Source organism: Ochotona curzoniae, unplaced genomic scaffold, assembly GCF_017591425.1.
Source record: "Ochotona curzoniae isolate NIBS_2020 unplaced genomic scaffold, NIBS_Ocur_1.0 contig_883, whole genome shotgun sequence".
NCBI classification, from domain to species: domain Eukaryota; kingdom Metazoa; phylum Chordata; class Mammalia; order Lagomorpha; family Ochotonidae; genus Ochotona; species Ochotona curzoniae.
This window is the reverse complement of record NW_024466599.1, coordinates 42,749,284-42,775,962: the sequence shown is the minus strand read 5'-3', so window position 1 is coordinate 42,775,962 and position 26,679 is coordinate 42,749,284.

Below are 26,679 nucleotides of genomic sequence, written 5' to 3'. Positions count from 1 at the left end.
CTGATTTCCTAATAAGGTTAATTGTGTTTGTAATATCCAACATCCAAGGGTTTTGGGAGATTAAGATTATGGATAGGTAAGTGTTTTGAAGACACTCAAATACAAAAATACGCAGTACTAACATTAATTAGATAATAATTACAACAAAACAGTAGCCATTATTGAATACTTGTTTTGTAGTCCTCATGATAACAAAATAGGGCCCAATTTTGAGCAGAGCAATCAGATTAAAGAGGTTGTACAACTTCCACAAGGTCATAGTGGCTTTGCATTTGAACCCAGGGTTCACACCCAGGTGTGCCTAACTCCTTAACCACATTTATTTAAATCACTCTTCTTACATCTTCAATCTTTTTTTCTTCATTTATTACATTTACTGTGGTAACCACAGAAAACATTAAGTCCTTAAAATACACCAGTAACTAATTTTGCTAACACATCCTGTTTATGAACATGCCTTAACAGGATACTGGAATGATAGCAGATAAGAGACAAATGTCAACAAGTAAGCATATCAGGCATTTTCACTAGATTTGAGGGAGACTTAATAAACTTTAGCAGTGAAACATCTTGTGAATATTCTCTGTTATTTACATGGAACCCAATAAGTTGGATTAAATGAATTTTTTTTTACTTGAATGTTTTGGTGAAAATACTCTCATGCAAATAAACAAAATGGGACACACACACACACACACACACAATTTATCTTATCTGTCCAAGACTGCTTTGTGCAAAGGAGGAGTTTCTTGTGTGTGTTTCATACAGTGGATCTCAAAGCAGACCCTGGGGAAAGCCATTTCCCAGAGGAGGCCATTGGATCCCAATAGCTCTCAGAAATCATAAATGATCATGTTACCCAGGTCCCAGAGGAAAAGATACCCACCTGGCATTCTAATTCAAATAAGGAGGATAGAATTCAGACTAGTAGTATATGTGAGGGTGTTTGGTTGGGGAAGGGAATTCTAATCCATATGTTGGAGTAAATGGTGTTTTAGTATTGATTACAGAATAGCTAGTGGGCAACAGGGATGGGCCTAGTAGGCCTGAGAACATTAGCAGATGCCACCTGTACGCACTTGTACATGTATGTCCACAGCAGAACAAGCCCTGGTTTCAGAAATTTCAATGATCTGTAAGTTTAAATTTATAACAAAAGGGTCAAATATCAGAAATTCTAAGTTGTCCTATGTTCCTGTGTTCACTTCAGACTAAGCCAGATTTGATGAAAAAAATTGTATAATGTGGTGTTTTGATAAAAGAGCAAACAGACTACTTTTAATAACATGAGATTTAGGAATTAAGCACAGCAGGCAGAAGATCCTGTAGGAATTTCAAGTGATATTTTACAATGGTTTGGCAAAGGATGTTTTAAGCCTTGGTTTACATAGCATGCTACTTTATATAGTATTCTTTATTCTTGAGATCCTGTAAGAGGAGATATTGTGTTGATACAGATGATCATCTCTGCTTCCTTCCTACCTACCAGATGGGAAGGGAATAAACAAAAATAATATTTATCTCACAGATATGGAAAAGGTGTTTTACAAGAGTAAAGACTAACATAAAAAATCTGAAATAGTGAATAACTTGAGTAGCACTACCCCGTATTATGGATCTCCTAAAAGATCAATACACGTTGAAAACACATGTGAATGTTTCAACTGAACTTTCAAAGAATTACTAACCTATGGCATTTTCAGAGGTACCTCTTATATTTTTAAATTATCACAATTTTTTATTTTAAAATTTGTTATTTTTATTTGAAAGACAGATTTTATACAGATTTTATAGAGAAGGAGAGACAGAGAGTGGTTTTCTATCCACTGGTTCATTCTCCAAATGGCCAAAATGTTCAGAGCTGAGCTGATTTGGAGCTGAAAATCAGTAGCTTCTTCCAGGTCTCCAACTTAGGTGAGGGTTTCAGGAAGTTGGGCTGTCCTCCATTGCTTTCATAGGCCATAGACAGAGAGCTAGATTGGAAGTGGAACATCCAAGACATAAACCAGCAGCCATATGGGATGCCAGTGCCACAGGGTGGAGGATTAGCCTGCTGTACCTTGGCACTAGCCCCTATACTTTTTTTTTCCAGACTTATTTGGAAGGCATAGTGACACAGATACAAGCAGACAGAGAAAGAGAGATCTTTAGTCTACTGGTTCATTCCCAAATGCCTACAACAGCTGGAGCTGGGCCAGACCAAAGACAGGAGACAGACATCATCTGGGTCTCCCTTTTGGGTGGTAAGAATTCAAGCACCTGGGTCATTCTCCACTGTCTTCCTAGACTTATGAGTGTGCAGCTGGATTGGAAACTAAAGGGGCACTCTGAAATGGGACGCAGTCATCACAAATTGTGGCTTCACTCACTGTACCCCAACAGCTGCCTCTAATGATCATACTCTTATTTTAATCATGTAATTGGTTATGTTATTTGATATGCATTTGTAATGCATATGCCAAAGACTTTGGGCATTTAAAAGCTACAAAAAAGTAGAGTTCTTGCTTTTGGGTTTCCCAGGAGTTCAGGGGCTAGATATTAAAAAGCAATTAGAGGGGCCCGGCGTGGTGGCGCAGTGGTTAGGGTCCTCACCTTGTATGCCTGGGATCTCATATGGGAGCTGGTTCTAACCCCAGCAGAGCCCCGCTTCCCTTCCAGCTCCCTGCCTGTGGCCCGGGAAAGCAGTCAAGGATGGCCCAAAGCTTTGGGACCCTGCACCCATGTGGGAGACCCGGAAGAGGCTCCTGGCTTCGGATCGGCATAGTATCGGCTGTTGTGCTCACTTGGGGAGTGAATCATCGGATGGAAGATTCTCCTCTCTGTATATCTGCCTTTCCAATAAAAATAATAAAAATATATCTTAAAAAAAAAAGCAATTAGAGGACAAAAACAATACAATGCCAGTGTTTTGTTAAGGAAGAAATGCAACATATAGAAAACATACCACAATGTTTCTATTGCAGTTGTGGCCATTAAGTTAGAATGGCAAAGCTTCTGTGATAACAAAACAGCAGCCATTATTGCTATTTTAAAGAAAGCAGCCTCCTAAAGAGAGTGGCTTCTACTATAATGTAAAGCCCCTTTATTAAGATAAGCATTGTGAAGAGACTGCTCATGTGACTTTGAGGCCAAAAGCTGAGAAGCTGCATAGCCTCTTCAAAAGGCCTAGATTAGCAATTTCCCATTTTTATTTTATTTTATTTTATTTAGCCATAGAATCTTTTCAAACAAAATGTTATCCCAAAGTGCAACATGCAAAACAGATTTTAAAAATTCAGCTGTCCTGGTTACGAAGGTGGAAGTTCTTGCCGTTTGTGCACCATCACACCCATCCCTCAGAATTCCTGGGTCTCTGTAGAGTCCTGTCTGAAAACCACTCCTCTAAAATGAAAGAAATAAGACTTGTCTCGTGGGTCTCTTTTTGTTAAAGAATGTTGACCTCCACAGCAGACATTCCATGCAGAAATTTGTGCCAGAAAAAAGTAAACATGAATAATACCGAATTGCAAAGGAATGAGAAGACAGACATGTTCAGACGCTGATGATGAGAGTGTAAATTAGTGCAGTTTTTTGGAAAACAGTTAATCAAAATCCTAAGTGTTTGAGCTAAGTGATCTTTCAGTGTTACTTTGAAGATTCTGTCATACAAAAAAAATATCACATATCTGCACAAAAGTGTGTGAACAGACATCATTATTTATGGCTATCGTATGGAAACAAATAGGGGACTAGTTGAATAAATGACAAGAGAGTCATTTAAATGAAAGAAATAGATCTGTACACATATATACTGATATAGATAAGTGTCTTTAATACACTGTGAAGTGAAAATTCATGTTACAAAAGGACAATGCTAGTTGATATTTTTTGTAAAGCAAGCAAACAAAACCCAAATTCTGGGGAAGCTGTATAAATACCTCTAATTGCAAATAACAAAAAGGAAACAACTCTAAAATAAATGGTTATTATCAGGGATTAAGATTTACTTCTGGTAAAGGGGAAAAGATATAGATATGGAGACATAAATTTTTATTCTGTTGATATTTGTGTTATATGTATTTTTTGATTATTTATGCATGCATTTACCTATTTATTATTAAAATTTTTTGTTTTTGATGTTGTTTGTATAGTTTACAAGGCTGCATGGCCATGAGGACCACTGATTAGTGTGGGGAGGGTTGAGGTATGGCAGAAGGTGGGTGTTATAAATGCTTTCAATTTTCCTTTTCTCCCCTTTTCTCCTGTAATTAGGGTTGGGTGGGGTGAGGGAGGAGGGGGCTGCTCCCTTCTGCCAAGCTATATCATTACCCAGGGATGGGGATGTCAGCTTGATGTCATCTTAGAAACCCTGATGTGCAAAGGAATTCTGAGGGTATTGCTTGAGTGGTTTTGATAGTTTTTGAGACGATGTTGGTTTCATTACTCCAAAGTTGAGAAAATCCTTCCAAGGTCCATTGGCTGACAGAGTCCACTCTAGTACATCCACTCACCCAGCTCTTGCTGCCAAAACTCAGCCAGAAGAGTTGTTCAACCTGTTCTGTTCCCCGTCTTCTGACATGGCACTTGACATCCTCTGCAGGCCTGAATGAACTGGCCTCCAGATGCACCTGAGTATGCCGTCTACTGCACAGGCAGCAGCAATCAAGGAGACCCAATTCCAACACATGCATGTGGCCCAAGGTCGGACCACAAATCCTGTGATTCTTGTGGCCGGAGTTTCGAGTCCAGTGGTCTAGTTTGGGAGTCTCCCAAGAAACCTCTCCTGGGGTGATCCCATACCTGACTTTTGCATGTCCCATCCAGTACAGGGTCCAGTTCAATCTGTCACTTGCATCAGACTACACACACACTGGTGTTATATGTATTTTAAACAAAACGTGTACAGTATCTTTATAATTAAAAAGGTAGAGGAAAAAGATAAGAATAGTACCATAAAGTACTGTACATATTTTCATCATGAGATTGATTTTTTCTTTTCTATCAACATAACATTTCTCTTTTATCTTGGCTTCTAGGAAATCTAGAGAAAACTTGGAAACATAAACCTAGCCTTGACATTGGTCTGTAGATCTAGAATATTTACATTTTCCTTTTCCTCTTGTCCTAATTTTCTATTTCTAGATAATTATTCTTTTCAAGGCATCATGGGCTTCCTTTTCAAAATAGGTTGAAAAGAAAGATATAAACCCTAAACATCTTAGTATGAGCAGCATATAATTTTCTGTGGGTGCTAGGGTCAAATGTAAACTCAATAGTTCTAGGGTGGGGCCTGAGAATTTAAGCATCTAACCAGTTCCCAGATGTTGCTACTATTGTTGCTGAGGATCACACTCGCATTCGGTGAGATCTTACAAGTTCCCATTTCTCTCTTTGAGGGTCATAAGATCCTTAAGCCCATTAATAACCCAGAGCAGTCCTACAATCAAGACATTTACTTAATCTAAGGAAAAAGGTAAATGGAAAAATGAAATGCTTAGCAGTATACTTCAAAAAGTTCATAAAGGGCCCCAGCACTGTGCCAAGTGGGAAAAGTCGCTGCCTGGGCAGTCCTGGCTGCTTCACTTCTGATCCAGCCCCTGCTAATGGCCTGGCAAAAGCAGCAGAAGATGGCCCAAGTGTTTGGGCCCCTGTTATCTATGTAGGAGACCCAGATGAAGCTTTGGCCTTGGCATGGCTCAGCCATGGCCATTACAATCCTCTGTGGAGTCAACCAACAGATGGAAAGTATCTCTCTCATTCTTTCCTTGGCTTTGACTTTGAAATAAACAAAACCTTAAAAAAAAAGAGTTTATAGAAAATGGAATTAAGAAATGATTTTAAGTGGAAAAAAATTAAAATCTATATATTCAGGTAGATGATCTTAAAGTTCATGGAAACTGTTATGAGGAAAATATCTATAGATTTCAAAATTTTTGAATCCCAAATGAACTTATCTTTCTATTTTCCATTTTAAATTACTCTCATGCAATTAATGCATCACACTCTGATTATTTTCACGTATAATTTGTGGTATCTGATGACTGCAATCTGTACATTTGCATATATATCAAGCCATTGGTTTGACTTTGGATTCCCATTTTCCCAAGTTTGTAAGTTGTTAAGGCAGACAGGTATCTCATATGACAAATCTTATCCTTACCCTGCAGGTGGTGAGAAACTACTGAGGCTTCTTAAGTAAGGGAGTGACTAGATTTGAATAATATTTGAAAAAAATAACTGACAGGGAAGAAAATACATTGTTAGATGGAAGGGCAGAGTTGTTCACTAAGTATCTGTAGAGAGTTGAAAACTGATGGTTAAGTGACCAGGGTAGTTTAGAAGTCGGCTTGACTTGGAGGGGCATGTATACCATTTGCCACTAATGTCTACTTGGCTCACTAGGTCTGAACATGGCTGATTAACCCCACAAACTGGGTCCAGTTCAACACTGAAAGAAGAAAAACTAATTTCCCAGGATGAGATCTTTAGTCCTGTAAGCTTTTGCAGCATTAAAAGGATGAAAGTATCATTGTGATTAGAAACAAAGTGAAGGCAAAAGTATTCCCAGGTAGCTTAGCAAGTGGTATCTTTCTTAATATAGCAGTGGTGGTTCTCTTTGCTAAGGTGATAAACCTGCCTTACCTTTGAGAAGGGGATGTGATGATGTGGCAGTAACAGAAAACACGGGCTTGGAGTCAGATATGTTCAAGTCTTGATTCTGTTGTTAAACTGCCCACCCTTGACTAGTTTCCTTTTTGAAAATTGAGACACAAAAACAACAGTTGCATGGTTGGGAGGGCATAATAAAGGAGGGCATATTAGGCCCTAGAACTAAAAGTGACCTTTATGTGTTTATCTTATTTATTTATTTATTTATTTTGTCTTCTAGTGCTTCTTTCATCTTAATGTGATACTAATGTTAACAGAACAGAAATCAACATAGCTCATAGATAAAATTCTAAGACTGTAATGATATTCCCTTTCTCTCTGCCTGCCTTCCTTCCCATCCTCCTTTTTTTCCTTCCTTCACTGCTATTTTTCAGATAACATATTTTAAATATACAATATAGTTAAATATCTTATTTTTTAAATTTTCAATTTGAACTACCCACTCTATCTCCCAGGGATCTAAGGGTGCAATTGTTACTTTTTATTGCAGACAACCAGAGTGTCTGTTTTGGGACTTTGCTTTTTCCCTTTAAATCGATGAGGTGGGAGAGTCCTGTGCCTGGGAGGTCCCCATTATCCTAAAACTTCTGAACTCAGGACCAAACAAAGGCTTGGGAGTTGCATACCTGGGCCTCCAGCCCCACCCTGCCCTGTGTGGATGCTGTTGTGGAGTTGTTTCAGGGAGATCATCTCCAGGATGCACTGAGTGAGGACTGGTCTCCTACTACTGCTGGGGGCCGCTGATTCTGAGGAACAGAAATCACTGGAATCAGTGACTCAGAAAAACATGGCCAAATCTACGTGATACTATGTGTGGGTTACATTTCAAATGCCTTGAGATTTCAGGAATGTCGTGATTAAAATGACGTCTGCAATAAACCCCCCTTTGCGGTGCCTGGGAAGGATAGATGTATGCAGCTGCTCTCTGTCCCTGCCCGACCTTGGCTGCATGCAGCAGGATACCCTATACTGTCGAGGGAGGAAATAATCCAGGTTCTAGTCAGAAATCTCATTCCCAAGATTGGGATGTACAGTGGCTGCCACCAAGCCGGTTCCAGAGGGTGGGGTCCTTCCTTGAGCACTGCTCTGTCCTCTCCTCTTCATCTGCATCCATTAGAGGACCCAAGTACTTGGGTCGTCGTCTCTGCTCTCCTGTGTGCAGTGACAGCAAGGCAAGAAGGATCAGAAGCAGAGGAGTCAGAACTCAAACGGGCATTTCAGGACTCAGCTTAACCCACTGTGCTACAGTGCCTGCCCTACTAATGAGTCCTCCTTAAATCCTAGGAACAGTTTGCTAGAATAAGCTCATTTTTTTTTAAACATACTGACTAGCATATGAGAAAAATGGAGAAAGATGTGCACATATTGTGTTCAGCCACTTCCCTGGCATCTTTAAACCATGTGTTTTTCTTTTTCCTTTTCATCTGTGTCTTTAATCTCCATTTCACCTATGAAGAAATGGAGGCAAAAGTGATCAATAACTGACCCAAGTGGCAACATTTGAATGTAGGCCTCAAAACTCTCTAGATCCAAAGTCAGTTTCTTTTCTATTCCCACCAAGAAGACTTCCTTGAGGGTAAAACCTTAATCCCCTGTGAAATTTGCATGTTAGTACTAAAGTATTGTTTCAGCCTCTCCCTGTTAGACTGGTATACTATCTTTTGAGTCGTGGGCATGGTAGAAGAGATAGCTTTTTACTCCCTTTCACTTCTGTTCATTCTTGCCTCTTTTAGGGAACCCTTCTTCCCTGGAACCTGCTGCATGCTGGAGGTGTGGGATTAAAGAGGATCATTGGACTGCAGTGCGGAAAGCATAGCAGTTTGCCTTTTTTTTTTTTAAGTTTCGTTTTTATTGGAAAGTCAGATATACAGAGAGGAGGAAAGACAGAGAAGAAGATCTTCCATCTGCTGATTCACATTGCGGCAAGCAGCCGCAATGGCCAGAACTGAGCCAATCCAAAGTCAGGAGCCTGGAGCTTCTTCTGGGTTTCCCACAAGGGTGCAGGATCCCAAGGCTTTGGGGCATCCTCAACTGCTTTTCCAAACCACAAAGAGAAAGCTAGATGGGAAGTGGAGCCACAGGGATTAGAGCCGGTGCCGGTATAGGATCCTAGTGAATGCAAGGTGAGGACTTAAGCTGCTAGGCTACTGTGCCAGGCCAAGCAGTTTGCGTTTTTAAAGTACCTGGAATAACTTCCCTTTGATACCTCTCGTGAGTGTGTGCGTAAGTTGCATTATCCCAGATATCCACTATGTCAGCTTAGCTTTGATAGGTTCCAAGATCTTTGCAAGAAACAAGTGAAAAAAATATTTTTATTCGTTGTTTTTGAAAGGGTATATGTATATGGGACTAGATTAAGCTACTGCCTGCAATGCCAACATCCCCTGTGGATGCCAGTTGAAGTCCCAGCTGCTGCTTTTTTAAATCCAGCTCTCTGCTAATGGCCTGAAAATAGCAGAAGATAGCCTTAGAATGTAGGGCAATGCACCCATGTTGAGTACCTAGAACAAGTTCCTGACTGGCTTTGGCCTGGCACAGTCCTATCTGTTACAGCCATTTCAGGAACAAATCAGCAGAAGGTAGATCTCTCTCACTCCCTCCCTCTCTCTTCTTCTCTCTCTAACTCTGCCCTCCAAATAAGTAATTCATTAAAAAAGAGTATATAGATATAAGAAAAATTACATAGTAGGAGAGGATATTCTAGCTTAAATATAAATATAAAAGCTGGAATTCAGATGTGTCTGATGAACCAGTTGGGTTAGTTGTCTGTTCTCATCTGGTCTTTTAAGAGTTGACATGTCTTAATGAAATGAAATACAGACCAATGATCCAGCTAAAAAAAATTGAGTGGCAAGAGTCAAAGAATTTACATCTCAGACTCAGGAAGGGTATGTTAGTTTTTCATTATCACAACAAATACATGAGATAATCTACTTATAAAGGAGGAGTGTTTTGGCTTCCAGTGTCAGATGTCCAGTTTGGTCTGGCCTCTAATGAGGATGGGTGGACGGCACAACTAGTACAGAGGAATGATCTCAAGGGGAGCCAGGAAGATGAGAGACAAGGAACACACTTAACCTATGTCTACATTACTTCTCTTTACAACGCTGTTATGGTTTTACCATGGTGACTATACACTGACAACCTAATTCAATCCAATTATTTCCCAAAGATCTGACCTTCATACATAAAAATTGGATCAAACCTTTGTCCTGTTGCCATTAACTTGAGATTTTAACACTGAGATTTTAGGCATCTCTATGAATTGAGGATCCAAATATTGTTCAAACCATATCAGAGATTCCCCACAATGGTCTCTGACCAGTAATCCCAGAGAAGAGAGTAATTTGATCAAAACCCATCAATCTGGTCAAGATGTGGAACCAAGTAAGAATATATCAGCTCTGGAGGTGCCTCTGCTGGAGGCTGTTGAAAAAGAGGAGGGAGCTCTGTGAGACAGGTTCATAGCTATTTCTCATATCAGCTCTTAGAAGAGGTCTTGCCTGGATTTGAAGCTTAGCCATCAGTACATTTGAGTAAGGAACAAAGAGACTCCGTGAGTTCTAAAAGTGTTATTTAAAGAAAGCCAGTGGGGTTCTGAGTTAAGATTCAAGCTTTGCATAGAATTTTATTTCTCCCTGAAACTACATGAAAGGTATTTTTACAAAAGACATAAACATACAGGAACAGGAAAAGAGATGATGAGAGTCACACATTTTGGAAACTGGAAAACAGATGGATGAGCCAAAAAAGCTGAATTTTGGGCTGGCTTCAAAACACACAATCTTCAAAAAAAGTTTAGGTATTGGCAGCATCACACACACATGGATTTGGGATGAAGGCAAAAGTCTTCAGTAAGGGAGGAAAGCTACCTGACAAGTGGATGGATTCCTAGCTGCTTTTTCCCTCTTGTGTCACCTGTGACTGCCTTTCATATCTTTTTTTTTTGTATGAGCCAGGATTTATTTATTTATTTATTTATTTTATGATACAGTTCCATAGGCTCCTGGGATTTCCCTTAACCCAGCCCCAATTCCCACCCCCCAACCTAGTTTCTCTATATCATTACTATAGTACAGTTCTTCATACACAGTCATATGTCCATCATTGCAGGCACGCACAATGGCAGAATCCAGCATCTTCTTGTCAAGATACATTAGACAGTTTCATTGTAAGTCCATCTTTGTCTGGAAATAGAGACACATACTACATTGTATCCTCACATCTGGATGTTAGTCTCCATTTCACAGCTACTGTACATCCCATTAAATGAAAAGTCACAATACAAAAGCAACAATAGGAAGAAAAATAGAAATTTACAATGCCATGAAGTTAAATGACATACTACTAGATATGAGAGTCTCCATTACACAGCTATTATATATCCCCTTAAATGAAAAGCCACAAAACAAAATCAACATCAGGAAGAAAAAAGAAATGAACAACACCAAGAATTAAATAACATGCTACTAAATGACTAATGTGTAGTTAAAAAAATGAAAATCAAGAACCTTGTTGCAGAAAATGATGTTACTATATGATCTATGAGTCATTGAAGAATTTAATCAGAAGAAAGTGTTTTGAAGAGATGAAACTAACAGAAAACATCAAAACCCATGCAATATAGTTTCCGCTGATTTTTGTTGGTGAAATACATCTCTTCTAGACAACCAATAGATGGGTTTTGTTTTTTTAATCCAGTCTACTAATCTATGACATTTGATTGAGCTTAAACCATTTACATTCAGAGTTTAATATGTATGGATGGTACTTTGGTCCTGTCATTTTAGGAATGGGTTGTTCATTGGTTTAGTCTTCTGTTGTCATTTTACTGGGATGTTTTTCCCATTTACCTTTGGCTTTGTTGGGTGCTATTCCTCTTCTCTGTTAAGAGAACATCTTGAAGTATCATTTGTAGGGCAGGTTTGGAAGAGGCAAATTCTTTTAACTTTTCTTTACTGTGGAAGAATTTTCTTTCATATTCAAAGACAAAAGAAAGGAAATGTTATCCTGGGCCGACAATTTTTTTCTTTTAGAATCTGGAATGTGTTGCTCCATTCTCTTCTTGCCTGTAGAGTTTCCTGTGAGAGATCTCCTGTGAGCTTAATTGGCCTTCCTTTATATGTCAATTGATGTTTTTAACGTGCACATTTTTTTTTAAAGATTTATTTTTATTATTTTTTGATTGGAAAGGCAGATATACAGAGAGGAGAGACAGAGAGGAAGATCTTCCGTCCGATGATTCACTCCCCAAGTGAGCGCAACGGGCCGATACTATGCCATGCCAATGCGAAGCCAGGAGCCTCTTCCGGGTCTCCCACGCGGGTGCAGGTTCCCAAAGCTTTGGGCCATCCTCTGCTGCTTTCCCAGGCCACAGGCAGGGAGCTGGAAGGGAAGCGGGGCTGCCGGGATTAGCCGGCGCCCATATGGGATCCCGGGCGGCAAGGTGAGGACCTTTAACCACTTGCGCCACCGCGCCGGGCCCTAACGTGCACATTTAAGGATCTTTTTCTTATGTTCAAATGAAGAGAGCTTGATGATCATGTGTTGTGGTGAAGATTGCTTTTGATCAGGCCTGTTGGGTGTTCTGTGCTCCTCTTGGATATTGTTTCCCAATTCTTTCTCTAGATTAGGGAAATTTTCCATTATTATTTCATTAATTATATTTGCAAACTCAGCTTCTCTTTCTGCACCTTCTGGGACTCCCATAACTCTTATATTAGGCCTCTTAATAGTGTCTTTCAATTCTTGAATACTTTTTTGGCCTGATCCAGCTCTGCTTCCAGCTTTTTGCTTGCTTCCCGCTGGTGACAGGAGCTATCTTCCAATTCTGACATTCTTTCTTCTGCTTGCTTCATTCTACTTTGGAGACTCTCCACTGTACTTTTGATTTGCTCTACTGTGTTCTTAATTTCTGATATATTAGCCTTGATTTGCCTTATTGCTTCCTGAAATTCTTTTAACTGTTGTATGTGCTTCTCATCGTTGATCAGAAGTTTTAAAATGAGTTTTCTGAATTCTGTGTTCCCCATTTTCTTAATGTCTTCCTCAGTTAATTCTGAGGTTGGCATAGGGTTTTGCTCCTTTGCAGGGGAGTTTTCAGTAATTTTCAAGGTGCCTTTGTCTCTTCTTTTGCTCTTGGTCATTGTACTTCTGGTTAGCAGATTCTTCTTCTTGGGGCAGGTTTCTAAGCTGTGTCACTCACAGGTCTACAATGCGATTTTACTTATTGCAGTTGGTACACAGCTCTTTGCTTACAACCAGTTGTGCCACTGCCTCCAGCGAATTCCTGGTCTGGGTTCTTATGTTAGATTTCCACAAAGAACTCCGTAGCCCCAATTCCTGACTCACCAATCTCCACCTCCTGGGATACCATGCTGAGGTTGCACTGTTAGACAACAGTGTTAGACAACCTTTCTCCCAGTTCCGATTGTAACAGGTCTCAGGATTAGGGAGACACCAGGTGTCCTATCTAGTTTGGTTGTTGGTGGCACTGATCTTGCCAGAACCTGTTGGACATTAGGACTGGGTGCCACATGGACCTATTTTGACCCGTACAATGCCACGGTCAGTATTATTTTCCTGTGGGACCAGTGCAATCCACGGAACTCAGTGAGCTCTCACGAGCTCAGCACATATACACTTCACTGTTGTCCCCATGCAGTCCTAAAGCTATTGCAACAGTGTACAAAATGGCACCTGACGTTCCCCTAGTAGAGTTCTTGATCTGCTGGCTAACAGGTCTGAGGGCTACCCAGACCTGTCTTGGGTGGAATCTGTAGAATGCTGCATTGCTGCAGTTAACTGAGTAAAATACGAGTTCACTCTGAGCTCAGTTTATGCTCAGTCCTTTCACTTGCCTTTGCCTCCTTATGCAAAATGGCACCCAATTTGGCTGTAGGGGACTGACTGGGCTGTGAAATTCACCCTGTTCTTGCACTGTCCATCTGGGATCTGCTGCTCTGTCTCTGTTCCTGATCAAATCAAACAGACCAGCAAGACGGACAGTTCTTTGTCTGGGTTCACCTCCCAAGCTCCCAGTGAAAGTCCCTTCCCACCTGGTTGCTGGTGGAGTTCCAGCTGCTGGTGGAGTTCAGATGGCCATTAGCTGAATGCTGCTGGAGTATCAGTCACTACAACACCACATCATTGTGCCCACTGCTTTCCTGTGTCTGTTGGTCTCCAGGAACCCCTCTGCTGTTGTTCTGTCCTCTCCTACTTTCTGGGATGTGTCCTCTCTGCTTCATCCTGATTAAATGTTTTTCTGTTCATTTAAACGTGTCCTTACCCTATTCTGCCATCTTGATTCTGTCTCTCATATCCTGACAGCAGTCTGAAGCATTTGTGTGGAGGGGTATGGTTAAGAGCAGATCCTGCTACTAAGGGCAAAAAAGGCAAAAGTGAGATCCTGTACTGGAGTCCCCAGTTACTCTCCCCTCACTTTTCCTCTAGGTCCTTTATCTGTAAGGCAGGAGACCAGAACATTCTTTTCTAGTGAATCTGACTAGAATAAGAAAAAATGTAAAGGCATTGATTTCAGGATTCCCCTTAAAAAACAGCAGACCTTGGGCCTGGCCTGTTAGGCTAGTGGTTAAATCCTCTCCTTCTAATGGCCGAGATCCCATGTGGACACAGGTTCATTTCCTGCCTGCTCCACTTCCATCCAGCTCCCTGCTTGTGGCCTGGGAAAGCAGCAGGGGATGACCCAAAGCCTTGCAACACTGTACCTGTGTGGGAGGCATGAAGGAGGTTGCTGGCTCCTCACATCAAATTAGCTCAACTCTGGCTGTTGTGACCACTTGGTTAATGAACCAGCAGGCAGAAGATCTTTCTCTCTGTCCTTTTCTCTGTAAATCTGCCTTTCCAACAAAAAATAAATTAATCTTAAAATAGTAGGCCTGGGCTGCCCTGAAAAAGTTGGTAAATTCTGTTTTTTACTTTAAATTATTATCCATAAAGAGTAGAAAACCAAGTGCTACCAAATTCTTGAGTGCAGTCCATCAACAGAAAGAATAGAGACCCAAACAAATACAAGAAAAAGGCAACATGCAAAAACAAAAATTATGCATGGAGGAGAAAACCAAACCAATCAAGTAACAAACAAACAAAGCCCTAAGTTAACTGTATATTCAAGTAATAGACAATACTACAAATTATTGTGATGGTTTGAATAGGATTTGGTGCCCCAAATTCACACAGATGTTTAGTCCCAAAGACGTCTGTTAATAGCTAACAGATTAGTATTGAAGATTAATACATTAAAGGTGGAGAATTGGACTGTGAATCTCTAAAACTATGAGCTGAAATAAACCTTCTCTCTTCCCATGTGGCTGCTGTCAGGTATTTTAGTTAAAGTCATTAAAAGCAGACTCATACAGCTGTTATAGGAAGAAAATCATTTAAAAAAGAAAGAGTTCTTAGAAATTAAAAACATGGTCATGAAAAAGAAAGAAGGACTGAAATGTAATATGAAGGATTTTCTCAGAAATTAGAACTGAGATTAGACAAAGAAAAGGGTAAGGAGCTAAGAATTCTGTTTTAGAAGATTCTCCATCCAAACTATTACAAAAGCTCCAGAATTGTGTAATTCATCAATGAAATAATCCAAGAAAATTTCTCAGAACTGAAGGGAATGAATTACCACTTAGAGCACAGAGCATGGAAATTGACCTCAGGAAGTCACATTGTAAATTTTCAGAATTCCAGGACAAAGAGAATCTTATTTAAGCTTCTAGAATGGCATTCACAGGTCACTTCAGAACATTAAGAATCTGAGCAACATTGGACTTTCCACAATACACTGTAAATACAGAGAAACAAGGGGGATAGCTTTAAAGTTCTGAAGGAAAACTGTTCACACCCTGAACTTTTATGCCGGGCCAAACCATCAATCAGGGCAACCACATTGTACAATTCAAGCACAACTACATTTTGAATTGCATTATTCAGAATAGATGATATACAATAAAATGGTTTACATCTAACATAAAGTCAGAATAAAGACACTTTCAGACAGTCAAGCCTCAAAAAAACCCCTTTTCTCATACATCTGTTTGCAAAAGACAATTGGTTAATATGTTCCACTGAAACAAAAGAGTCAACTTGGAATGAAGGAAATGTGGCATCTGGCTTTGTGGATGTTGTCCATTTGTCTCACAGATGGGCGTACACAGAAGGACCCCACATTTAGCTTAAGGCTATGCTGTTGCCATTATGAAATTCCCATGTTTCAGCAAGGACCTTGCCTTTTTACCTTGTACTGGACCCCACAAATTATATTGTCCAATCCTGAATATCAGAAACAAACCATCATACAGGAGCAAGACAAAAGAGATCTCCAGGAGAACAAAGGGGGATTCCAGGGTAGCTTTCCACAGAGATAGAGGTGAACTATCCCAGGGAGGAGCATAGGACTGGGAGACAGAAAGCTGAAGTGAATGTATCCAGATTTTTATCTACATTGTGATTATTTGCTGAAAAAGTTTCTGCTCTCTGTACATGCCCTGCTGTTTAGAGTAAACAAGAACATTCATTTCACCATATTTTCTGCTTAGTCCTGTACCCTAGAACAGAGGCAAGTTAGAAAACAGGATACATTTCATGGGGCTGTCACTGTGGCATAACATATTAAGCTGTCATCTACAGTCTCAGCATAGCATATTAGCTCTATGGTTAGTATTCAGGCCGTTCTACTTCTGGTGCACCTCCCTGCTAGCACACTTGAGAAAACAGCAGGGGATGGTCCACAAGCTCAGGTCACTGCACTCTTGAGGGGGCAGCCTTAAGGAAGATTCTCGCTTTAGTGTTCTGCCTGGCCCACTCTGGTCATTGTAGCCATTTGGGGAATGACCCAACAGATGGAAGATCTCTTATCTTTCTCTCTGTATGTGTATGTCCCTCTTTCAATCTGTTACTGTACATTTAAAAAAATAAAACATGTCATAAAAAAGAAAATAGAATTCATGTTTCAACTGTCAGGTTCCCTGACTGACAAGCCTTGTGTTCCAGGATGGCATGTTATGACCTGGCCCTTTGATTTCCCCAATGGGGATCTTGTAAACTTTTAAAGAAACTGCTGTCAAGAGATTCTGTTGTGTTCAGTCCTGAAATTTCAACTGATAGTGTAACTGTACTGTTTTGTGCATTTATAATTTTATCAAAAAGAATGTTTTTTAGATATGTAAACGCAGGTGGTAAAACTATAAAGGCAGGCAGAAGTGAACATAAGAATGAGCTGGTGTGGCCATTGAGAGGGGCCAGTGGAAGCCAAGGCAAAAGAGAGAGCAGAAGCAGAAGAACATGCAACTGGGGCAGGCTTATGAGGCTGGCAAGGATCTATTACTATTTTATTCTCAACCTAGATAATTGGTAAGGTCATGGGTATTGGTTTTTATTATTCATTGAGTTGCACTTATATTTCAGTAAACATCTTTGACTGCTGTCAGAAAAAAAAATAAGATAATGTCATTGCCATAATCATGTGATAAATCCACATCTGTCCACAAAATCAATTCATTACAGAATGCTGAGTAAAGGACTTTAGATCACCCAGTCTAGCCTTGTTTTTGTTTGTTTGTTTGTATCCATTGTTGCTTTAACCTTTCTGGTATAAGTTTTTCATATAAGTTAAAATATACGTTTATAAGTTTGTATTGTTTTAAATGCTTCATGAGCTATTAGACTCTCCTTACCATTATTTCTGCCTTAAAAGAAAGGATCCTTTGTCTTTTTTGAAGCATATGCTCAGGATATTCCTCATTGGCCTTGATAACTTCATCCAATATGTGGGATGAAGTGGTAGATGGAGAAACTGAAGGAGCAAAGTCTTTTATTATTAAAAATTTCCTGTTGTCTCTCAGGATATTTCTACATGTTGTTCACTCATTTCAATGCAAAGACCTTGGGGACCTGGAATCTTGGCCAGATAATGTAAAAGTACACTTACTGATTTACTTCTCAGGTGATCCATTGACTCAGTCAGTGACATTCTGGAAGAAACCTGAGTTATTGCGAGTCCTAATTACTCCTTCACCTTTCCTGGAATGCTTTGAAGGTACCAGATATCAGTAATACGTATTCAAAAGCTCCTTTGTCTGCAATATCTGTGATTGGATTGAGCTTGTTATAGCACAGAGGCTTTTTCTTCCTAAGATGATGGCTTCCCATCTATATAATATGCCTGCAGAAAGGAAGCTGGCATAGGTTCTGAAGATACAGTCATTCTTTTCCTTTTGTTGAGCAAGTGACTTTCTTGACAGCTCTAGAATTTTATAATTGCAGAAGCTGAGTAACTTGTCAGCTGGTCATTTGTAACCAATAAGCTGAAAAGATTATCTGTCTTTATTCAAATTTTGGCTAAGTAGACATGATCTATAAATCTGGAATTGTGTAAGAGTTTATTGGTGTGGAATCATATCTGGAACAAGACTTTGCTGGTACAGAATCAAAGGCATGGAGTAGAACTTTCATATTAACGTGTTAGTTATCAACAAAGGGTAATGAGCAAAGCAAAAGCTGAGACACTACAACAGGAAGGGTATTAGCTATGTCTTTTTTTTACTCCTAAGGATATAAATCTGTATACATCTAATCAAAGCAGGAAATTTTCTATGGTAATTATACAGGAAAATCATAGATGTTAAGGGCAGAAATGTTATTTTCCCTAAAGAAGGATCTGGAGCAAGGAACTGGAAGAATCCAGGAACTTTTTGTCAGTTCTGCCTTTTTGTTCATATATGTAATTTTTTTCCATCTTTGTAAGTAAGTTTGTTTTTCCTTTGCTTCTTTTGAAAGTCTTTGTAAATATATACAGAACACCTTCATGTATTTCATAGGTACAATTCCTAGAAAATAACAGTACTTACCTCCCTTCTTCTTTTCCTCCCTTAATCCCTCTTTTTCCTTTTTTTCTTTAATTTTTGCAAAAATTTAATCTACTTTATAATTAAAGGCTTAGTGTACTACTAAATATAGTAATCACCAAGTTAAAAAAAAATAGACCACAATTCTACAGCAGTATAAACAAGGGTTAAAACAAAATCAATCTCAAAATGTTTCATTCCCGTGCATTTTAGTATTTCCATATTAATTTCTGTGTATCAGAGGAAGCGTGATACTTGCCTTTTTGGGTTTCAGTTATATCCATTTTGTTACAACAAGCAGGATTTCATTCTTCTTTATGGCTGAGTAGTGTTCCATAGTGTGTATATACCTCATTTTCTGTATTCAGTCATCAGTTGATGGGTGTTTGAGTTGATTCCATAGCTTAGTTACTGTGATTACAGCTACATTAAACACTGGGGTATAAATAATTCTCATATGCTGATTTCATTTTGTTTGAGAAAATTCCCCAGAATGGGATGGCTGAGTTATATGGTGAATTTGTATTCAGATTTCTGAAGTATATGCTATGTTCTATAATGATGCTATTATGTTACATTCCACCAACAGTGGATTTGGGTATGCTCTCCCCACACCCTCACCAGCATTCATTATTTTTTTAAATTTGGATGGCAGCTAATCTATTTGAGATAAGGTGATTCCTCATTGTGATTTTTTATTTGAATGTTCATGATGGCTAGTGATCCTGAACATCTTTTTTTCATGTGTCTGTTGAATATTTATATTCTTTGAAAAATGTCTGTTCATGTCCTTTGCTCATTTTTAGCTGAATTACTTGTTTTATTGTTGAGTTTCTTAAATTCTTTATAGAGCCTGACTATTAACACTTGCAAGCATTTTCTCTCCGTCTGTGGGTGGCCTTTGTTGAGTGTTTCCTTTGTAATGCAGAAGCTTCTTAGCTTTGGGTAATCCCATCTGTCTGTCTTTGCTTTTTTACCTGTACTTCTGGGGTCTTCCCCTAAAAAGTCTTTGTCTACATCAACATCTTACAGAGTTTCCCCAGTGTTTTTCTGTAAAAAAATTTTTATGGTATCAAGTCATAGATTTTGATCCTTGATTTGGTGTGAGTTAATTTTAAAAAAATATTCATTTTTATTTATTCAGAAGGCATACTCGCAGGGAGTGGAAGCTGGGTGTGTGTGTGTGGTAGGGTGAGGAGAGGAAGAGATCCTTCATCCTCTCATTCATCCCCCAAATGACCTCTATGGTCAAGTCTGGGCCAGGCCAAAGCCAGGAGCCAGAAGCTTCTTCTGGGTCATTTATTTGCTATCTTCCCAATTTCTTTTTTATTTTTAAGTTTTATTTATTTTTATTGAAGAGGAAGATTTACAGAGAAAATCTTCCATCCAGTGTTGAGTCCCCAATGACTGCAATGGCTGGAGAACAGCTGACCTGAAGCTAAGAGCCAGGAGCTTTCTGTGGGTCTCCCACAGGGGTGCAGGGTTCTAAGTCGTTGGGCCATCTCCTACTGCTTTCTCATGCCATAAACAGGGAGCTGGAAAGGAAGTGGAATGGCTAGGACACAAACCAGTGCCCATATAAGATACTGTCACTTGCAAGTAGAGGATCAACCAGTTGAACTATTGTGCTGGCTCCCCAATTTCTGAATGTAGACACTCATTGCTGTAAACTTTTGTCTTAACATTGCTTTTGTTATAGATATTAGGTTTTGATATTTTCTTAATTCATTTCTAGGAGTTTTTCTATTTCCCTTTTAATTTCCTCTATGACCACTGTTGACTTTGGAGCACATTGTTCAGTTTCAATGTGTTTTCATATATCTAAGTCCTAAGTTGTTAATTTCCAGCTTCATTTCAAGATAATCGGAAAAGATACATGATAAAGTTTTATTTAAAAAAATGTTGAAGGCCTAGTGTGGTAGCCTAGTGGCTAAAGTTCTTGCCTTGTATACACCAGGCTCTGGTTTGTGTCCCAGCGACCCTGCTTCCCATCCAGCTCCCTGCTTGTGGCCTGGGAAAGCAGTGGAGGACAGCCCAAATGCAGGCAGCAAATAGATGGGTGTTATTTTTAATCCATTCATCCAGTCTATGTTTTAATTGAAGAATTTACTCCGTTTACATTCAAGGTCATTATTGATAAGTAACAATTGTTCCTGCCACTTCTCCATAAATATTTCTGTCGTTTGTTTTGGATTTCCTTTGTAATATTACTAGGATATCTTCTACCTTCATGTTGTTCCATGATAATGACTATCTTTCTCTATTTTTGTGTGTAACATATCCTTAAGTGTTATTTATAAAGTTTGATAAGTATTAACAAACTTTTCCCATTTCTGTTTGTTTTGAAAGACTTATTTCACCTTCATCTATAAATGAGAGCTTTACTTGGTATAGTATTCATGGTTAACAGTTGTTTTCTTTTAGGACTTGTACTATTTCTCTCCATTCTCTTCTACCCTGTAGAATTTCTGATAAAAAAAATCAGATGTCTGCTTAATTGGAGCTACTCTAAAGGTAATCTGGTGTTTCTTTCCTATATATTTTAGAATCTTTTGCTTACATATTTACTGTTGAAAATTTGACTTTAATGTGTCATGGTGAAGATCTTTTTTGGGCATGCCTGTTCGAAGTTCCATGTGCTGGGCCCTGCAGGATAGCCTAGTTGCTAAATTCTCACCTTGCATCCACCAGGATCCCAAATGGGCACTGGTTGTATCCCAGCTGCTCCATTTTCCTTCCAGCTCCCTGCTTGTGGCCTGGGAAAGCAGTAGAAAACAGTGCAAAGCCTTGGGACCCTGCACCTGCGTCAGTAACCTGGAAGAAGTTCCTGGCTCTTGGCTTTGGATTGGCTTAACCTGGCCATTGCAGCTGCTTGGGGAATGAACCAGCAGGAAGATTTTTCTCTATCTCCTTCTCTCTGTATATCTGCCTTTCCTGCCTTTTCAATAAAAAACAAATTAATCTTTAAAAAAAAATTCTATATGCTTCCTATACTTGGATGTCCCTATCTTTCCCAAAATTAGGGAAATTTTCTGCCATTATTTCACTGAATAGTCATTCTATTAATACATTATCTTTTTGCACATATGTTTGGTTGTTTGATTGTATCCTATAAATCTCAAACACTATTGTTAGGTTTTTTTATATTTTCTTTTTTCTTTTTGTCTGTGATGTCTCCAACGATTCATTCTCTGGCTGAAATAATCTTTATTTTTCCTCATTAAGTCTGTTGCTAAAACTTTCCACTGTATTTTCTACTTGTCATATAGAATTTTTCATTTTTTTAATTTTAATTTTTAATGATGTTTACATAATTGATCAGTGGGATTAGGGGAACGTAGGTGATACCTATATTGTTCCCAAATTTTCTTTTTCTTCTTCCTGTATCTGGGGAAAAAGGAAGAGATAAGTTGGAGAAATCAAACCTAGCCGCCCAACTGCCCCACTACCCAAGAATGGAGAACAGCCACCTGATGCAACCCAGGGTCCTCAGTATGGAGCATGTTCTGTGAGTTCTGTTTAAGTAGTTTTGATAGTTCTGAAATGTTGTCAATCTCACCAATCCAAGGATATGGAAATCCTTCCAATATCCTTTGACTGACATAGTCAACCTTAGAGTTCCATTTGCCCAGATATTTGATGTTATCACTTGGGTGGAGTCATTGATTAGTTTTACCTTTTTTCTGCTGCAATGTTATCAGCTGTCCTCTGCAGACCCCAGTGGACTGCTATGTCCTCTGTGTGCATCTAGACCTACCATCTACTGCTCCATCTTTTCCACCGAGGAGGGTGCTCCAGGCCAGCCAACCTGGGCCCTGTCTGACCCTCCACCGCAGAGGCTTATGGACCCGGCACCTACCAGGCAGGTAGGCCAAAGGACACAGGCCAGGTGACTCAGACCCTACTGGACCCCCACCCCTGGGGCTCATGGACTCAACACCTACCACACAGGTTGGCTTAAGGTCCTAGGCCACGCATCCCAGGCCCTGCTGATCCTCTACCCTGGGGGCTGAAGGACCTAGCAATGCGTTCCCCCAATCCCCCCATCTTTAGAAAGAAAAAGAAAAAACAGTGGAATAGGCTAGGTGACTATGCTGGCATGCTGGTATGTTTAACAAAGATTTTTTTTTTTTTTAAGATTTATTTTTTATTTTTGTTGGAAAGGCGGATATACAGAGAGGAAGATCTTCCATCAGATGATTCACTCCCCAAGTGAGCACTCCCCAAGTGAGCACAACGACTGATGTTATGCCAATCCAAAGCCAGGAACCTCTTCCGGGTCTCCCACGCGGGTGCAGGGTCCCAAAGCTTTGGGCCGTCCTCGACTGCTTTCCCAGGCCACAAGCAGGGAGCAGGATGGGACGTGGGGCCGCCAGGATTAGAACCGGCGCCCATATGGGATCCCGGGCATGCAAGGCGAGGACCTTAACCACTGCGCCATTGCGCCGGGCCCCAAAGATTTGGTTTTAACCAGGCCCAGGATTCCTGTCAGTATAAGCTGCTTTTCTCCCAGCAGTGTAACACTTGCCTAGGTACAATGCAACCTAGACTGCTGCTGGGGCAGAATGTTTCATGTGTGGATTTCTTTAATTCATTTGTTGGCTTCTCCTCCTCCTCTTTTTCCTCCTCTTCTTTTTAGAAATATTATGACCATTCCTTTGAATTCCTTTTCAGGCATTTCATCAATGTATTATTTGTCCTTGCATTCTGTTGAAATGTTGTGTTCCTTTTGATTAGTCATATTGACTTCCTGTTTCATGTTTCTTGTATTTCTATTTATTTTTAGGCATTTGTAGATACACTTGTTGTTTTTTTCCCCGTCTGTTAGCTTTTGTCTTTTAAATATGCCTCTGTGGCTTGATGAAGTATCTGCTCCTTCAGTGAATAGCCAGAGACATGGGGATGCTGGGTGGGGCAAGGGAGCTCAGGCCAGTGCTTGGGGGTTGGGCAAGGGTCCAGGGTGACACCCAAGTTGGATGTGATAGCTCTTTATTACCAGCAAGCAGGCATATGATTGAGTTGGCTAACATGATCATAGCATGAACCCCTCTGCTATGGTGAACCAGTCTTCCAGGATGAGCCCATATCACCCAGACATCTTACTCAGGCAGATGCCTGAACCACACAAAGGATCTGTGCAGTGTATGTGTAGAACCTAAACCTCTAACATAATAACAACTGCCCAAAGACCCAGACACACCCTGTCACATGCCTTATTATACAGCCACAGATCTTCCAAAGGGAGATCCCTGTAAGAGAGTCGTGTATCCAGTTTCAGCCCGACAAGCCTCCCCTGTGCACACACACACATCAAAAAAATCTGACTTCTATGCTTTGGAGAGTTCACCCTATTGCTAAAACAAAAAATAAATCCAAACCATAAAGATTGTCTCCTCCCTTATGTCAAAAATTTTCTATGGCCTGAGCAGGCCTTCTCTTACAGTTATTATGCTATCTGAAATAGGTAGCTTCCCCAGCTACCATGGTGCTGAAATAGAAAGTAAAAGGATATGAGGGACAATTTCAATAGCAAATTATAACTTTTTGGTCTACTTCTCATTAGTTGCATACTCAATCATGCTTCAAGGAAAACTGGGAAATGTAGAGGAATCTATGGAAATTAGTGAGTGCTAGCAATCTCAGTTATATTTACAGTGAACAGGCAGCCCAGATTAGTGAAGCCAAATTCCTTGTTTCCTGGTGTTACTTGGTTAGTCAAAACTCTGAATTCCTAGAGAAGAGCCCAATTTTAATCATGTCCACTCTGGCAAAATGATCCAGTCTATTCTGTTTTAGAGAAAGGATTGTGTTGAACAGAATAACTTCAAGATTTACATTCACTTTTTCTCCCATTAATTATCTGGGAGAGAGAGAACATGAATGAATCCTCTGGTTCATTCTCCAAGTGCCTGCAATGGTCAGGGCTTGGCCAGGCCAAGGGTCATCCAAGTCTCTCACATGCACAGCAGAGATCCAATTTATTTGAGCTGGTAGTAATGCTTTCCAGGGTCTGCATTAGCAGGAAGTTGGAACCGGGAGCAGAGCTGGTACTTAAACCCTATTATTGCATAGGCAGATAGCAAACCCTATTACTGCATAGGCAGATAGCAAAGGTTTTCAACACTAGGCACGAGCCTTCCCTCTGCTGCCCCTCTCTATCACTTTTTTTTAAAAAAGATTCATTTATTTTTTATTGCAAAGTCAGATATATATATATATAGACAGGAGGAGAGACAGGAAGTCTTCCATCAGATGATTCACTCCCCAAGTGAACACAACAGCCGGTGCTGTGCTGATCCAGAGCCTGGGGTCAGGAACTTCCTCCAGGTGTCCCACATAGGTCCGGGGTCCCAAGGCTTTGGGCTGTCCTCCACTGCTTTCCCAGGCCACAAGCAGGGAGCTGGATGGGAAGTGGAGCTTCCGGGATTAGAACCGGTGCCCATATGGGAACCCAGCTGTGTTCAAGGCGAGGACTTTAGCCACTAGGCCCTGCTGCTGGGCCCCTCTCCATCACTTTTAATGTATGATTCAAATGTGGAAGAGAAGGACACTTAATCAGAAAAATACAGGCTCTTAAGACATTTACCTAGTGTCCACTAATTAGTGGTATGTTTTATTTTGGAGTCCTCTAGAAGTCAATGTCTCCCTTATGCTATTTCACAGTAATGGCTGCTGTGGTTTAGGGAATACCTTATCTTAAAGATGAAAATGTAGTGAATTTATTCTGGAAGAGTAAGGGCTTACTGCTTTTTTCTCTAGATAGTTTCCATGAGATCTACTGCTGCAAATGTGGCACCTCCGTTGTGAGAGTGCCTATCAAACATATAAAAAGGTGAAATTACTTTTTCTCATCTCCATTGAGAGCTCCTATGACACAAAGTAGCCCTGGAGTCCTTCCAAATAAATGTCCCAGTGTTGTTATTAAGGTTATTCTACATATTGCCATTGTTTCTTTCTCTGAATGTGTTGTAAAATTGTACTTCTCTTTCTCCTTTGGTAATTGCATGTAGGCATATGACTTGCTTTGGCAAAACATTATGACTTGGCTATTTTCAAGGAAATGGAAATCGAAGTGACTTCCATGGGATTAAGAACCAATTCAAGTGTCTTGCTATTTTCTTCTTGCTAAGGTAATTGTCAGTGGTCATGTTAAGATAGAACAGTTCAACATGGATCCATCTATTTACCTATCCAACAAAAATTAACTGGATTGAACTGCTAAGAATGGGACTGTTACTATAGACAATCTAGTCCATTCTAACTATCACATCCTCATATGCAGACACAATAAGGGATTCCTTACAGAGATGCAGTGGGTAGGCCTACTTAAAGCAGGGCTACAAGGATTAATTGCATGGCTTATACTGGCTTGACAGTAATTGTGGCACTTGAGCTCATTTGCATTGCTTTGTGTTGTAAAGCCATAGGAATCATGGAGCTATATATACTTTAAACTGGAAAAATCGTTGGATGTGGAGGACTAGTAAATAGTTTTTATTTGAAATATTTAGGCACCCTTCATAGCTGTCATCTTCCAGAAAGACAGACTATGCTTACCACAGACTGCCTGTCACAGACTCTGCCTTGTTAGAGATTAGACAAAGATGAAGTGCTAAATAGAGAGCAAGGAAGAGCATGAGACACTGTTGTATTTCAGTACAAACAAAGCCTGCTTGTCCAGCTGCAGCAGCTGTAACATCCTGCACAGGACCCGATAATGAGCCCTACTTTAACTCACTTCTAACAAGCCTTGCCTAAAGATGTGCAAGAATCAGGCAAATCTGATCAGTTATTGAAGGCCAAATTAAACTTTAGCCATTAAACATAAGAGAATTAAGGGGATAGAGGGGTAAGAAGGCCATTCTAAGAGTTCCTTTAATACAGGTAGGGCATATCATATGACCAAAATGAATTTCTGAGAATCTCTGAGTGAAGAATTCACGGCACAAACCAATGTGTACCTTGAAGACAACAGAAGGAAGGGTATGCATTTGCAACTGGCTGGGAGCAGCAAGAAAGGAAGCCTTTGGCTGAAGTCTTGAACTTTTTTACTTGTTTGTGGATTTCTTCTTTGGGATCTCCCAAAAGGCTTGTTCATCCATTTGGTATTAATGATCCTAAATCATGACTTAGTATCTCCATGCACATTTTGTTTGTGACTCTGGTGGTA